Source organism: Eleutherodactylus coqui, chromosome 9, assembly GCF_035609145.1.
Source record: "Eleutherodactylus coqui strain aEleCoq1 chromosome 9, aEleCoq1.hap1, whole genome shotgun sequence".
Lineage (NCBI taxonomy): Eukaryota > Metazoa > Chordata > Amphibia > Anura > Eleutherodactylidae > Eleutherodactylus > Eleutherodactylus coqui.
Window position 1 is genome coordinate 147,170,927 of NC_089845.1, and position 13,240 is coordinate 147,184,166.

The 13,240-nt window shown below is 46.1% G+C and overlaps 1 protein-coding gene across 2 annotated transcripts in view; it reads left to right on the forward strand.

Annotated features, from left to right (window-relative positions):
* Window positions 1-13,240, forward strand: part of PKIA (cAMP-dependent protein kinase inhibitor alpha) — a 58,239-nt gene that overhangs the window by 24,261 nt on the left and 20,738 nt on the right. Inside the window, exon 1 of one of the 2 annotated variants that reach the window (XM_066579045.1) lies at window positions 7,050-7,135. The exons of the other annotated variant lie outside the window; for it this stretch is intronic. The gene's annotated coding sequence lies outside the window, so the exon portion shown is untranslated. Of the gene's footprint in view, window positions 1-7,049; window positions 7,136-13,240 lie in introns of those variants that run through there. 2 annotated transcript variants of the gene reach the window in all.

Consider the following 13,240-nt stretch of genomic DNA (forward strand, 5'->3'; position numbering starts at 1 on the left):
GAGGAGGGTGCTTTAGTGGAGGAAGCATACACCTCCGCAGATACCACCACCGAGCTGGGGCCCGCAATTCTGGGGGTGGGTAGGACATGAGCGGTCCCAGGCTCTGACTCTGTCCCAGCCTCCACTAAATTCACCCAATGTGCCGTCAGGGAGATGTAGTGGCCCTGCCCGCCTGTGCTAGTCCACGTGTCCGTAGTTAAGTGGACCGTGGCAGTAACCGCGTTGGTGAGGGCGCGTACAATGTTGCGGGAGACGTGGTCGTGCAGGGCTGGGACGGCACATCGGGAAAAGTAGTGGCGACTGGGAACTGAGTAGCGCGGGGCCGCCGCCTCCATGATACTTTTGAAGGACTCCGTTTCCACAACCCTATACGGCAGCATCTCAAGGCTGATGAATTTTGCTATGCGGACGGTTAACGTTTGAGCGTGCGGGTGCGTGGCGGCGTACTTGCGCTTGCGCTCCAACAGCTGCGCAAGCGACGGCTGGACGGTGCGCTGAACTACACTGCTGGATGGGGCCGAGGACAGCGGAGGTGAGGGTGTGGGTGCAGGCCAGGAGACGGTAGTGCCTGTGTCCTGAGAAGGGGGTTGCATCTCAGTGGCAGGTTGGGGCACAGGGGGAGAGGCAGGGGTGCAAACCGGAGGCGCTGAACGGCCTTCATCCCACCTTGCGGGGTGCTTGGCCATCATATGTCTGCGCATGGTGGTGGTGGTGAGGCTGTTGGTGTTGGCTCCCCGGCTGAGCTTTGCGCGACAAAGGTTGCACACCACTGTTCGTCGGTCGTCAGGCGTCTCTGTGAAAAACTGCCAGACCTTAGAGCACCTCGGCCTCTGCAGGGTGGCATGGCGCGAGGGGGCGCTTTGGGAAACACTTGGTGGATTATTCGGTCTGGCCCTGCCTCTACCCCTGGCCACCGCACTGCCTCTTGCAACCTGCCCTGCTGATGCCCTTGACTCCCCCTCTGAAGACCTGTCCTCCTGAGTAAGCGTTGCACACCAGGTGGGGTCAGTCACCTCATCGTCCTGCTGCTCTTCCTCCGAATCCTCTGTGCGCTGCTCCCTCAGACTTACTGCCCTTACTACTACCTCACTGCAAGACAACTGTGTCTGATCGTCATCGTCCTCCTCGCCCACAGAAAGTTGTTGAGACAGTTGGCGGAAGTCCCCAGCCTCTTCCCCCGGACCCCGGGAACTTTCGAATGGTTGGGCATCAGTGACGATAAACTCCTCTGGTGGGAGAGGAACCGCTGCTGCCCAATCTAAGCAGGGGCCCGAGAACAGTTCCTGGGAGTGTTCCCGCTCCTGAGCAGGTGTTATTGTAGTGGAGTGAGGAGGCTGGGAGGAAGGAGGAGCAGCAGACAGAGGATTCGGATTGGCAGCAGTGGACGGCGCAGAACTGCGGGTAGACGATAGGTTGCTCGAAGCACTTTCTGCCATCCAGGACAGGACCTGCTCACACTGCTCATTTTCTAATAACCGTCTCCCGCGTGGACCCATTAATTGGGCGATGAATGTGGGGACACCAGAAACGTGCCTCTCTCCTAATCGCGCAGCAGTCGGCTGCGACACACCTGGATCAGGAGCTTGGCCTGTGCCCACACCCTGACTTGGCCCTCCGCGTCCTCGGCCGCGTCCACGTCCTCTAGGCCTACCCCTCAGCATGCTGTATTACCAGTGATTTGATTTCACAGGCAGCTAATAAATTGGCGCAAGACTGCAGGCCAAATATAATTTTTTCCCTTTTTTGAAAACGAAAGGCCCCACTGCCTCTAGTGAATGAATAATCTAAGTTTAATAACTGTGCTGTTTTCCTGCTAATGTGTCACAGAACGTGAGGGTAGCAGAGTTATTAACTGTGGCAGAGCAGGTATTTTTTTTCCCAATTAAGGAAAGCAAATGGCGAAGCCTGGAGTAAAACGTAGCTGGGTGCGTCTGATTTTTACAGGTTGCACACGCAGCCGACACGTGTCCACCGCCCTTAGGACGGACAGAGGCCGGACAAATAGAATTATTTTCCGTTTTCTTGCACCAAAAGGCAGCACTGCGTATATTCTATGAACATGAGAAGTTTAATAACTGTGCTGTTTTCCTGCTAATGTGTCACAGAACGTGAGGGTAGCAGAGTTATTAACTGTGGCAGAGCAGGTATTTTTTTTCCCAATTAAGGAAAGCAAATGGCGAAGCCAGGAGTAAAGCGTAGCTGGCTGCGTATGATTTAGCAATGTTTTTCACGCAGCTCACACGTGTCCACCACCCTTAGGACGGACAGCGGCAGGACAAATAGAATTATTTTCCGTTTTTTTGCACCAAAAGGCAGCATTGCGTATATTCTATGAATAATAACTGTGTTGTGGCCCTGCCTATACAATTCTTTCCCTGCAGTATCAATGGAGGGTGCAATGCTCTGCAGAGGCGATTTTGAGAAGCAAAAAAAAATGCAGCACAGCTAACAGCAGCCTGGACAGTACTGCACACGGATAAATATGGCCCTAGAAAGGACCGTTGAGGTTCTTGAAGGCTACACTCACTCCTAACACTCTCCCTGCCTATGCAGCACTTCTGTCCCTAATGCCGGGTGCAACGCTCTGCAGAGGCGATTTTGAGAAAAAAAAAATTGCCACTGCTAACAGCAGCCAACACACAGCTATCAGTGGCCCTAATAAGGACCTTTGGGGGGTCTTGAAGCCTACACTAACTACCAATTCTTTCCCTACAGCAGCTCCGGTACAAACAGCACTGTCCCTCATCTAAATCACACGGCATCTGAGGCGAACCGCGGGAGGGGCCGACTTTTATGTTCGGGTGACACCTGATCTTCCCAGCCACTCACAGCAGGGGGGTGGTATAGGGCTGGAACAACACAGGGGGAAGTTGTAATGCCTTCCCTGTCTTTCAATTGGCCAAAAAAAGCGCGCTAACGTCTCAGGGAAGGAAGTGAAAGTAACCAGAACACCGCATGGTGTTCGTTACGAATAACGAACATCCCGAACACCCTAATATTCGCACGAATATCAAGCTTGGAAGAACACGTTCGCTCATCTCTAGTGGTGATCTATGCCCCTTGTAAAAATACGAATTGAATCTAAGACAGCATTACATAATATTAGATATTATAAAGATGGCAGTAGTCACATCATCATTACTAAAGCTACTATGTGTCCGTCAGGAAAGTCAAATAAAATGTTATTCATGCAATAGTTCGCCAAAATCAGGTGTGTCTGGACATTGGGCCTTATACATATATTATATTTTGTCTCTTCCATGTGATTTGTTGCGAGATCCATCCTTTTTGGTGTCCTTTAAACTCTTTAAAGGGGTCGTACAATTGTACAATCCCCTATACAGGCAGTACAAATATTATGGAGGTTCCTCTGCTGAGTAGCCCCATGACATATCCTGCACTGCGCTCAGTCCTGCATATGGTGGATGACCCAATGAGAATACTGTGGGGGGAGAGTGTACAAAGACATGTGACCTCTTTCTGCAGATCATTGCAGGTATATATATATATATATATATATATATATATATATATATATATATATATTTCATTTGTCGGCATCTCTTGGTTTTTATCTCACCTAAAGAAAAGAAACTTTTGGCCCATGTAAACAGGAATCGCTCAATTTTAGCAACTGCCTTTTTACTGTAAAAGAAGGTGGGAGGCCAGAGTGATCTCCGTCCGCTCCATCTCCATTCACAGAATAACTATCGCTCCTGTGTATGTCCCAAGATGATACTGGAGGAAGATGTGATTTGGGGGGTAGAGATGATACTGGTCAGAAGTAATTTGGGGGATAGAAAGATGATATTGTATGAAGAGAAAATACTGAGTGTGTCAGATGATACAAGGCGAAAGATACTGAGGAGGGGGAGAGATGATGCTGGAGGGATGGTAGGGATGATATTGGGGGGCCAGGTGATAATACTTGGGGTGAGATGTAAAAGGCTCTATCGGAGCAGAATCTAAAAAATAAATATTGGACATACGAAAATTAATTGAAAAACTGTTATTTTATAGTGTTCAAGCATTTAAATCATTTTTTAACATGCTGGCTGCTTGTGATGGTGACATAGCGTTTCATTTTTTCCTTTTTTAATGGTTTCACATGAGTTGTGCAATCCCTGCTAGCCATCATAAACCGCTCCTGCGGTCATACCGTTTCTGCCATCACACGGCTAAATGTCTGACCATTGTCTATGTGTATAGCATCGCTCACTCTCCACCTCACCATACTGTGCACATCTCCAGCCCCTTACCTTCTGTATCACCCCATTACTTGTAGTATGTAAGCTCGTTGGAGCAGGACCCTCACCCCTATTGTCTTCATCAATTGATTACTATATGTAACCGTGGTTCTGTAATGTTTGTATTTTGTCTTTCTGTATCCCCCGTCTATGTAAGCGCTGCGGAATATGTTGGCGCTATACAGATAAAGATTATTATTATTAGTTGTGTGTTCGGGCGGGGGGAAAGGGGGGCCCTAAATAATTTCTGCCCAAAGCACCATCTAACCGAAAACCGGCCTTGGCTGTACTTACCTACAAAAATCTGTCCAGTAGGAATTTCAGGTAACCTGCAGCATACTGTAGGAGACGCTTCTAGAAGAAAATACTTCACTTTTCTAACCAGAGATAAAGCTCAGTATTTATCAACGTAGCGCACATGTGGAAAATTTATACTACCGGTAGTACTTCGCTCAGTGGTACACTACCGTGTTTTCCTGATAATAGGTCATACCCCAATAATAAGCCCTACCCAGATTTTGGGGGTGGAACTTGAAATATTAGTTCCCCCCCGCCCCCCAAAAAAAGCCCTACACTACATATTATTGATGTCATTCAATGAATGGCTGTGATTGGTTAATCGAGCGCCAGCTTTCATTGGCTGACACGGCACTCAATTAACCAATCAGAGTATTAGCTTGCTGGAGGGGGGGGTATTCAAACCCCGCTACCAGGAAGAACTGCTCTGTCGGCATGCCAGAGGACACGGAAAACTGCAACAGTGACGGAGACGAGCCCGAGGGACACGAATGCCAGCAGCTAGGTGAATATTATAAGACCCCCCCCCCCCCCTCCGAAAATAAGACACTGTGCCTCTTTTGAGGCAAAAAATTAATATAAGACAGTGCCTTATTTTCAGGGAAACACGGTAGAAAGAAGAAAAGACTGATTGAGTCCATTATCTGTCAGCTGTTGGCGCCTTTACAGACTTGCATGCCGTGTTGCATTTTTCTGGTCAACCTCAGGTACTATTGTTGGAAAGGCAAAATCACAGATCAAGGCAAAGACTAATCAGCAATTTGTCATTTTAGCTTATAGCACTGTTATCCACAGCAAATATTACAAATGCAATATTAAAGAGGTCTCGCAGGACAATATAATGAGGTAGAACAATAAATACATAACATGCACATAAGTAACTTTGAACCATCACTTGCAGGTTATTACGGTACCTTTTTGCTTGGTTGTGTTTGAACTGATTAGTATTTAACACCATGTGCATACCATATACTGTGTTCAACATTATAGTACTAATTCAACATTTACGTAGCAGGCCGGGGTGCTCTCAGTGCCTCAGATATGTCAGAGTGATTAAGTGATAGTCCCTTAAGGGCTAATTCCCACGGGCGGATTTCCGCATATCCACTGTTGAATTCCGCCCCATGAAATCACTCGTAATGACCCGCGGCATGTTCTATTTGCCGCGGGCATACACTCGGACGGCTTCCATTGCAGTCAATGGAAGCTGTCCGTCATGCTATCTTCCGCTGTAGCACAGTGGTAGATAGTGTGAAAACGCTTCCCCGCCCACCAACGCCACTTGACACTGATGGCGCGTCATGCGCTGTACTGCGCATGCGTGTCGGCATGGGATGCGGGACATCGGGCAGCGGATCTGAAGGTGAGTATGGGGTCTCTGGGGGGGGCGCTGTGACGGACTCCGCTGCGGAATTCCGCTTGCGGAGCCCATCACGGCCGTGGGCACTAGGCCTAGCTGTGAGCTTCTTCAAGCTAGAACCTTAGAAGGAGACCTCTGCGGATCCCTCTGCTGCTTAAGGTACTAGCATCGAAGCAATCTCAATGTCTATTGTCTTGTGTTGTATCAGTATGATACTTATTGATATTGAAGACTTTAATATTTTCAGCAATGGCCTGTCTGTATATAAGGAGAAATATCAAGGAGAGAGGAAAGAAAGAGATTAGGGGAGAGAGAGGGTGGGACGGTAAGGGATAAAGTGCTGGGGTATGAGGGGAATATCTGCTAGAGAGGGCGCTTGCTCGACCCCCGCTTTGTTTCCACATTTGCTTGCCTTTTCCAAGAATTCCTGGGAGCTCTGTTGACTCCAGGAAGAGGGACCAGGTCATCCACTTTCCCAGAGAGTCCTTGCAAGAGGCCCTTTTTTATTGTTGACCAGCTCCCAGGTATGATGTAGAGCAGTGCCAGCTATGGTGATTGGATGACTGCCCCATGCGTCACCCTCTCATACATGGAAAACACATCCTCCCAAAAGGGCATCAGGTACGGGCATTCCCACCAAATGTGGGGCATCGTTCCCACTGCAGAGTTGCATCGCCAGCACTGGTCCGAAATTAGTGGCCGAGACGCTCGTGGTGAATCCAGAGAGGGGAGTATGGGGTCTCTGTGGGGCACTGGGTCTGATTCCGCTGCAAGATTTCGCAGTCGGAATCTGACCCGGCCGTGGGCAGGAGCCCTTAATATGACCACATTGTGCAAAGACCCATATCTACAACACGCATAAATAGTTTTCTTGGGCTGCCGTAACTTGTGTACAAGACAACAAAATTGTTTATAAGAAAATAGTAAAAGAGATACAATTGCATAAGAATAATGATTTGCAGGAAGTGGCATTACATTGTAAACAACAATGTGTAGGAATCCGAGTATGTTTGTGTTGGATCAGGAAAGTGGAGGATTGAATTATCTGCTGCAAGGACTTTGTAGTTGGTTAAAATACCACTTATGGGGACAGCTGTCACAGTCTTTAGCAAGTGATGACATAGCAAACCATAAATAGACCGCAGCAATGGATGTTGCAGGGTGCCAGGCTTGAGATGTAAATATCCCTAAGGCCTCCTCCACGAGGTTTCTATAAGCAAGAAATCTAAAAGTGAGTAGATTTGGATAACGGATGTAGTGAGAGCTTGTGCTGCCGCGGATCTGCTGGCACGTTATTGTCTATATTTAGGTCAGCCTCATGTGCGGCAGCTATATCACCAGCTGACTTCTAATGTCCCATTATGCTTCATATCGTATGATAGAATTATTCATTACATTCTCGTTTATGCTTTTGGATGTGTCTTTATATTTGTGCATATGGCATATATATAGCAGCGCTCGTTGCTTCTAGGATTTACGACTTGCATACTGTCTGGATCAGCACGTTCCTAAATATGTTTATGACCATGAGACTGCATATACGCCTTATATTCCTCCATAGCCCACATGAGTATGGTAGAATATCAGCACCCTTGTTACTGGCATGAAACAATGTGACAAAATTAAGCTGATGAAATAAACTACTAACCTTCATGATTAGTCCCATATGGGTGAAGCAGAGCGTAGTTTGTCATTTGGAATAACATACTGTGATTTCATTATGTGCTATCTATGGTATTACATAGACTTGCATCTATCTATCTATCTAATATCTATCTATCTATCTATCTATCTATCTATCTATCTATCTATCTATCATTATCTGTCTATCTATCAATCTATCAATCTATCTCATATCTATCTATCACATGTCTATCTATCGCATATCTATCTCTCATATCAATCTATCTATCCATCCATTTCATATTTATTATCCATCTCTAGATCTATCTCACTAGCTATCTCATATCTACCTATCTATCATGTTTCCCCCCAAAATAAGACACTGTCTTATATTAATTTATGCACCCAAAAGAAGCACAGTGTCTTATTTCCGGGGGGTGGGGGGCTTATACTCACCTGGTCCGCAGCGTCTCGGTGCTTCGCACTGCTGGTCTCCAGCAGTCTGCAGTGTCCTCTGTGCTGATTTGAATACCCTGCCTCCAGCAAAGCAAGCGCTGTAATTGGATCGAGCACCAGCCAATCAGAGCCGGCGCTCGATGAACCAATCACAGCCATTCAGTGATGTTATTCACTGAATGTCTGTGAATAATCGAGCGCCGGCTCTGATTGGCTGGCGCTTGATCCAATCACAGCGCTCACTTTGCTGGAAGCGGGGTTATTCAATCCTCCATCACCAGAAAGAAAAGGATATCTCAGCACAGAGAACACGGCAGCTTGCCGCAGCGTCAGGGACCATCATGAGGGACTCAGACAACGCGGGCCAGGTGAGTATTGATGTTTTTTTTTTTCTTGTACTTTAGCTAGGTCTTATTTTTTTTTTTGGGGGGGGGCTTATATTTCAAGTCTCCCCCGAAAACCGGGGTAGGGCTTACTTTCAGGGAACCCCAGGTATTTCATATCTATCTATCTATCTATCTCATATCTATCTATCTATCTCATATCTATCTATCTATCTTATATCTATCTATCTATCTATTTCATAGCTATCTAATCATTCAGCTTCATTTGCATATTTCCAATTTCCCTTTAATTAATCATCAGTTGTTGTCCCACAAATAGAAGTTTTGCTAGGATATGTCATCACTTTCTGACCAGTTGGAGTCTAAGTACTGGGACTGTTACTGGTCCTGAGAATAAAGCCATCTTCACATGGGCATATTTGCAAGCACAAATTTTGCGCGTGCCATACGCATCAAATAGAACTCATTGATTTCAAAGGGTTCATTCACATTTCAGTATTTTGCGTGTGCATTAAAGTTGCCCCAAAAAATAGAACATGCGCTATCTTTCTGTGCATTTGCGCACCAAAGGGCCTCATAGAAGTCAATGGAGGATGTGCAAATGCGAGCGCAATACGCAAGGAGATGCGTGAAACACTGCGCAATTGTGCTGGAAAATAAACACATCTGGAACTTATTACCCATTTCCATTGGTGCGTTTGTTTGCCGCATGCAAACAACCATGCCCCGTAGGAAGAAAGGGTACAGTAAAATATGCGGATAGTGCGAAAACGTTGTGCCAAGGCTCTCGCAATTGCGCTTGTGCCCGTGTGAAGCCGGCTAAAGGATCCACGCTGCTGTGTCTCCTTTAGTGATTTTCTTAGCACAGCACTGCTCATGTTCAGCTGAACTCAGTAGAGGAGTTCTGCTCCTTTAATAAGGTGGTAAGTAAAGGTCCTCATACAAAATTAGACTAAAGTTGATAAGAATGGAAGAATTCAACCAAAACAATCATTCGCCAAATGAAATTTAACAATGAACGATTTTTTTAGTTGAGTCATCGTGTGGAAAGATATCAACCACGTTTGAAATTTTCATCCGATGGTCCATAGTAACATCTTTCATGGAAGTTAGCGGGCCATGTCACAGCTCCCAGCAATACTGCTAGTCCCTACACACAGCAGCCAATACACAAACACTAGTAGCAGGTGTTAAGCTATAAATGCCAGGTATTTGTTGACATTTTGGCCAAAATATGGAAGCTAGCGGGCCACATCATGGCTCGCAGCAATATTGCTAGTCCCCACACTAACCAGGAGTCCAGCAACATAACCAAACAAAACCACAAGACACAAACCTTTCTTGCAGCCACCACACATAGAACCTGCTCACACAACCCAGAGAGAGAGAATGAGAACAGAGAAAGCTGACCACAACCACACCTGGGAAGACAGCTTTATGTGTACTGACCTGGAGTGATTGGCTGACTGGAGACACACACACACACAGCCAGCACAACTCCCCACACCAGAGCAGGAGAACTCCAGAGAACCTGTAGTACAACAGGTCTCAGGAGACAGACGTGACACACCCTGTCATGCCACTTTTCATCAAAAATTGCGTAACAATCAACGCTGTGTGGGCAAACAGGTGACTGGTTCTTCCATCATGATAACTCACCTACCCACACAGCACTGAGTGCTACGCAATTCTTCTTGATCTGAAGGATCGATTACTCACATCAGCAAAAAAATCTTTAAGAAGACTTTTGCAAGAAACTGGCGTTCCTTATTCCATGTGTCAAAAAGCTGCTAAAAAGTGACGTTTTACTAATTTCATGTGTGTGTAGTTTAAGAGTTGCTTCCAATGGATTTGAAGAAACATGTTCAATATTGTTTATGGTTGCCGCACTCAAAGATGTGATACGGCAGAAGGTTGCTGCCATTACAGATGTCACATTGGCAGATGTCTTTACCAGTATACAGACTCGCATACTCACTTGGATGCTAGAGGAGCCATTTTCAGGATACGCTATAGGTCACATGTGTCAAAATCAAGGCTCGTTGGCCAAATACTGCCGACCACGTCATTCCATGTGGCCCGTGAGGACACAGCCAATGCTTAACAAAGAGGGTTGTGCCACCACAGGAAGCGGATCGCATTTTGGATTGTGAGCTCCGGCGCGCACCTCCACACCATTCTGTCCCGCTACTCAAAGGTGGTGGTACAGCTCTGACCGCCTACTCAGGCAGCCTAGGCACCTTCCAAGGAAGAAAGCTCAGTGCTAAATAGGTGGAAGGGGCTGACTATTATCTATCCTGGTCCTAAAGAACATCTTGGTCTTTTACTAACCAAGTGGAGCACCATAACATCTCTGGTGGAACAATTTGAATTATTTTATCAGCAACCCCCCAAAAAAGATCCATACACCATAGAAAGCTGCTAGGACACTTCCGTTTGGTGCATAATACATCTTGTGTAACTGCTGCCTGTTTACACCCTGTGTTTCAGTTTTTGCATGCGATCCAGAGAATCCCCATCATAGTGCATAGAGCGCCATAACCATGTTAAGGAGTAGTTAAATCTAGGGCTCATTCACACAGACAGATGCAGTTTCAGTCCTTGAAATATTCAGCATTTTCACGGACCATAACTGTGTGTATTCACTGTGTATTTTTATACCTTCTTGCAATTTTTTGTGCGTGTATTCACTGTTTTTTTCATGCGCACAAAAAACCCGCAATAAGGGCGCCCACCCACTGGCGATTTTTTTTTCTTTGCGTTTTGCGTTTTTTCTCAAGAGCAATTAGAATTGAATGTACTCCTGTCCACTGGCGTTTTTTTTTGCGTTGCGTTGCGTTGCGTTTTTTAACATAGGAACTGTCAGTTGCATATGTGTCCTTATTTTTCTCCTAATGCACCCATGAAAGTCAATGGAAATTAATGGAAAAGCCGCGAAAACGCGGCAAAAAACGCCGCGGAAAACGCGGGAAAAACGCAGCGAAAATGCTGCGTTTTTCACGCACGAAAATCGCAAACGCCAGTGGGTGGGCGCCCTAAGGTTAGACTCAGGGCTTTTACCCACTAGCGATATTTTTCCCTGCGATGCAAAAGCGATGATTATGAAGCCAATAATTTTCAATGGTTTTTATACTCATTTGCGATTTTTCACTCCACCTTCACATCGCACAGTAGAAATCTGCAATATCGCTCAGTGTTTTCAATGGGGCCAGGGGCAGCAGCAGCGCTAGCGCCATTGAAAACATAAGGAGTATATCGTGGACTTTTGCCACAGCTGTTCCTTTTTCTTTAATGGGGTTGTCCCCATTGAAAGTAGTGGGCTGTAGGCAAACCCTGCAGCATGATTTTCAGGGAAGGGCTTGAAATATAAGCCCTTCCTTGAAAAATCTTCCCTAGTTGGTGAAAAAATAATTATATACTTACCTCTCCACCACTCAGGCACGTCGTCCGGCTGGCTCCCTTGCACTGCTGTTTAGCACTTTCAGCAGGCGGGGATTTAAAAATCCCTGCCTCCTGAAAGGGCTGTGTTGATTGGCTGAGCACTCAGCCAATTACAGGCAGCACTTAGCCATTCCCGTTGGGATGAAGGAAGCCCCTGCCACAGCTGTTGCAGAAGTCCGCAATATACTTCCTATGCTTTAAATGGGGCTGGCAATGCTGCTGGCGGCCCGATTGAAAGCACTTTGCGATATCACTGTGTTTTTTTGCGCTGCGAGGTGAATATTTTCACTTGCTCTCACAGCGCAAGAAAAAAAAATCGCTAGTGGGTAAAAGCCCTTGCACAGACATATTTACACACGCAATATGCAGAGAATAGAACTTAATGATCTCTATAAACTTATTCACATTTTGTCCATGCAAGAAAAAAGCAGCATGCTTATTTTTTGGTGTGTATTTGTGCACCAAAGGCTCCCTAGAAGTCTATGGGGGTGCACAAATGTGCACCCAATAGCCGTGTGGTTGCACATTATACTGCGCAATTTTGCGGGAAAAAACACATCTGGAACTAGCTAGCCTTTTAAATTGGGGTATGGCTGTTTACCGCATCCATGTGAAATTGCTGTATTGTCATGTTTTGACAGTTTTCAGTTTGGATATAACTTAAGAGGTTTAATTAAGACTGATATAATCTATAGGTAGTATTGCCTTTTTGTATTTATATTGCAGCAAAGGATAAATACTTAGTTCACCTAGAATTCTTGAACCATCATCTGTCTGATTAATACAGTGTGTCCCCAAAAATAGGACCTACCCCAAAAATAAACCCTACCATGATTTTTCTAGATTTTTTTTTTTTGGGGGGGGGGGGGGGTGAAATATAAGTCTTCCCCCAAAAATAAGTGCTAGCTGAATTATATAAAAAAAAACAATACAATACAGATCTAGCAGCCGCAGTCTGTGGCCACCCACTGGTCTCCGGAGCTCCTGAGCTCTTGCTTGCACTCCTCAGCCGCCAAGAGAAAATCACTTCCTGGTTCCAGGATTCATAAGTCCTACCACCAGGAAGTGATGGCTCTGACTGGTTCTCGAGCGCTGCTCAGCCAATCAGTGCAGCGCTCAATGAAACAATGCAATGGCTGTGATTGGTTATAGAGCGCTGCTCAGCCAATGAACAGCCATTGCGCTGTGGGAGCAGGATTTTTTAATTGAGTGAGTGACTTGCAGCTCAGCCGAGTCTCTGCATCTCCGGCGGTGGCTTTTCCTCACTTCGCGCAGACATCCCTATCGCCGCTGAAAATGCAGAGACGAACATTACTCAGCCAATTCATAAATCGACTTCCACAATGCGATGGCTGTGATTGGTTCTTAGAGCGCTGCTCAGCCAATCAATGTAGTGCACAATTAACCAATCACAGCCATTGCATTGTTTCATTGAGCATTGCACTGAATGGCTGGCAGCACTCGAGAACCAG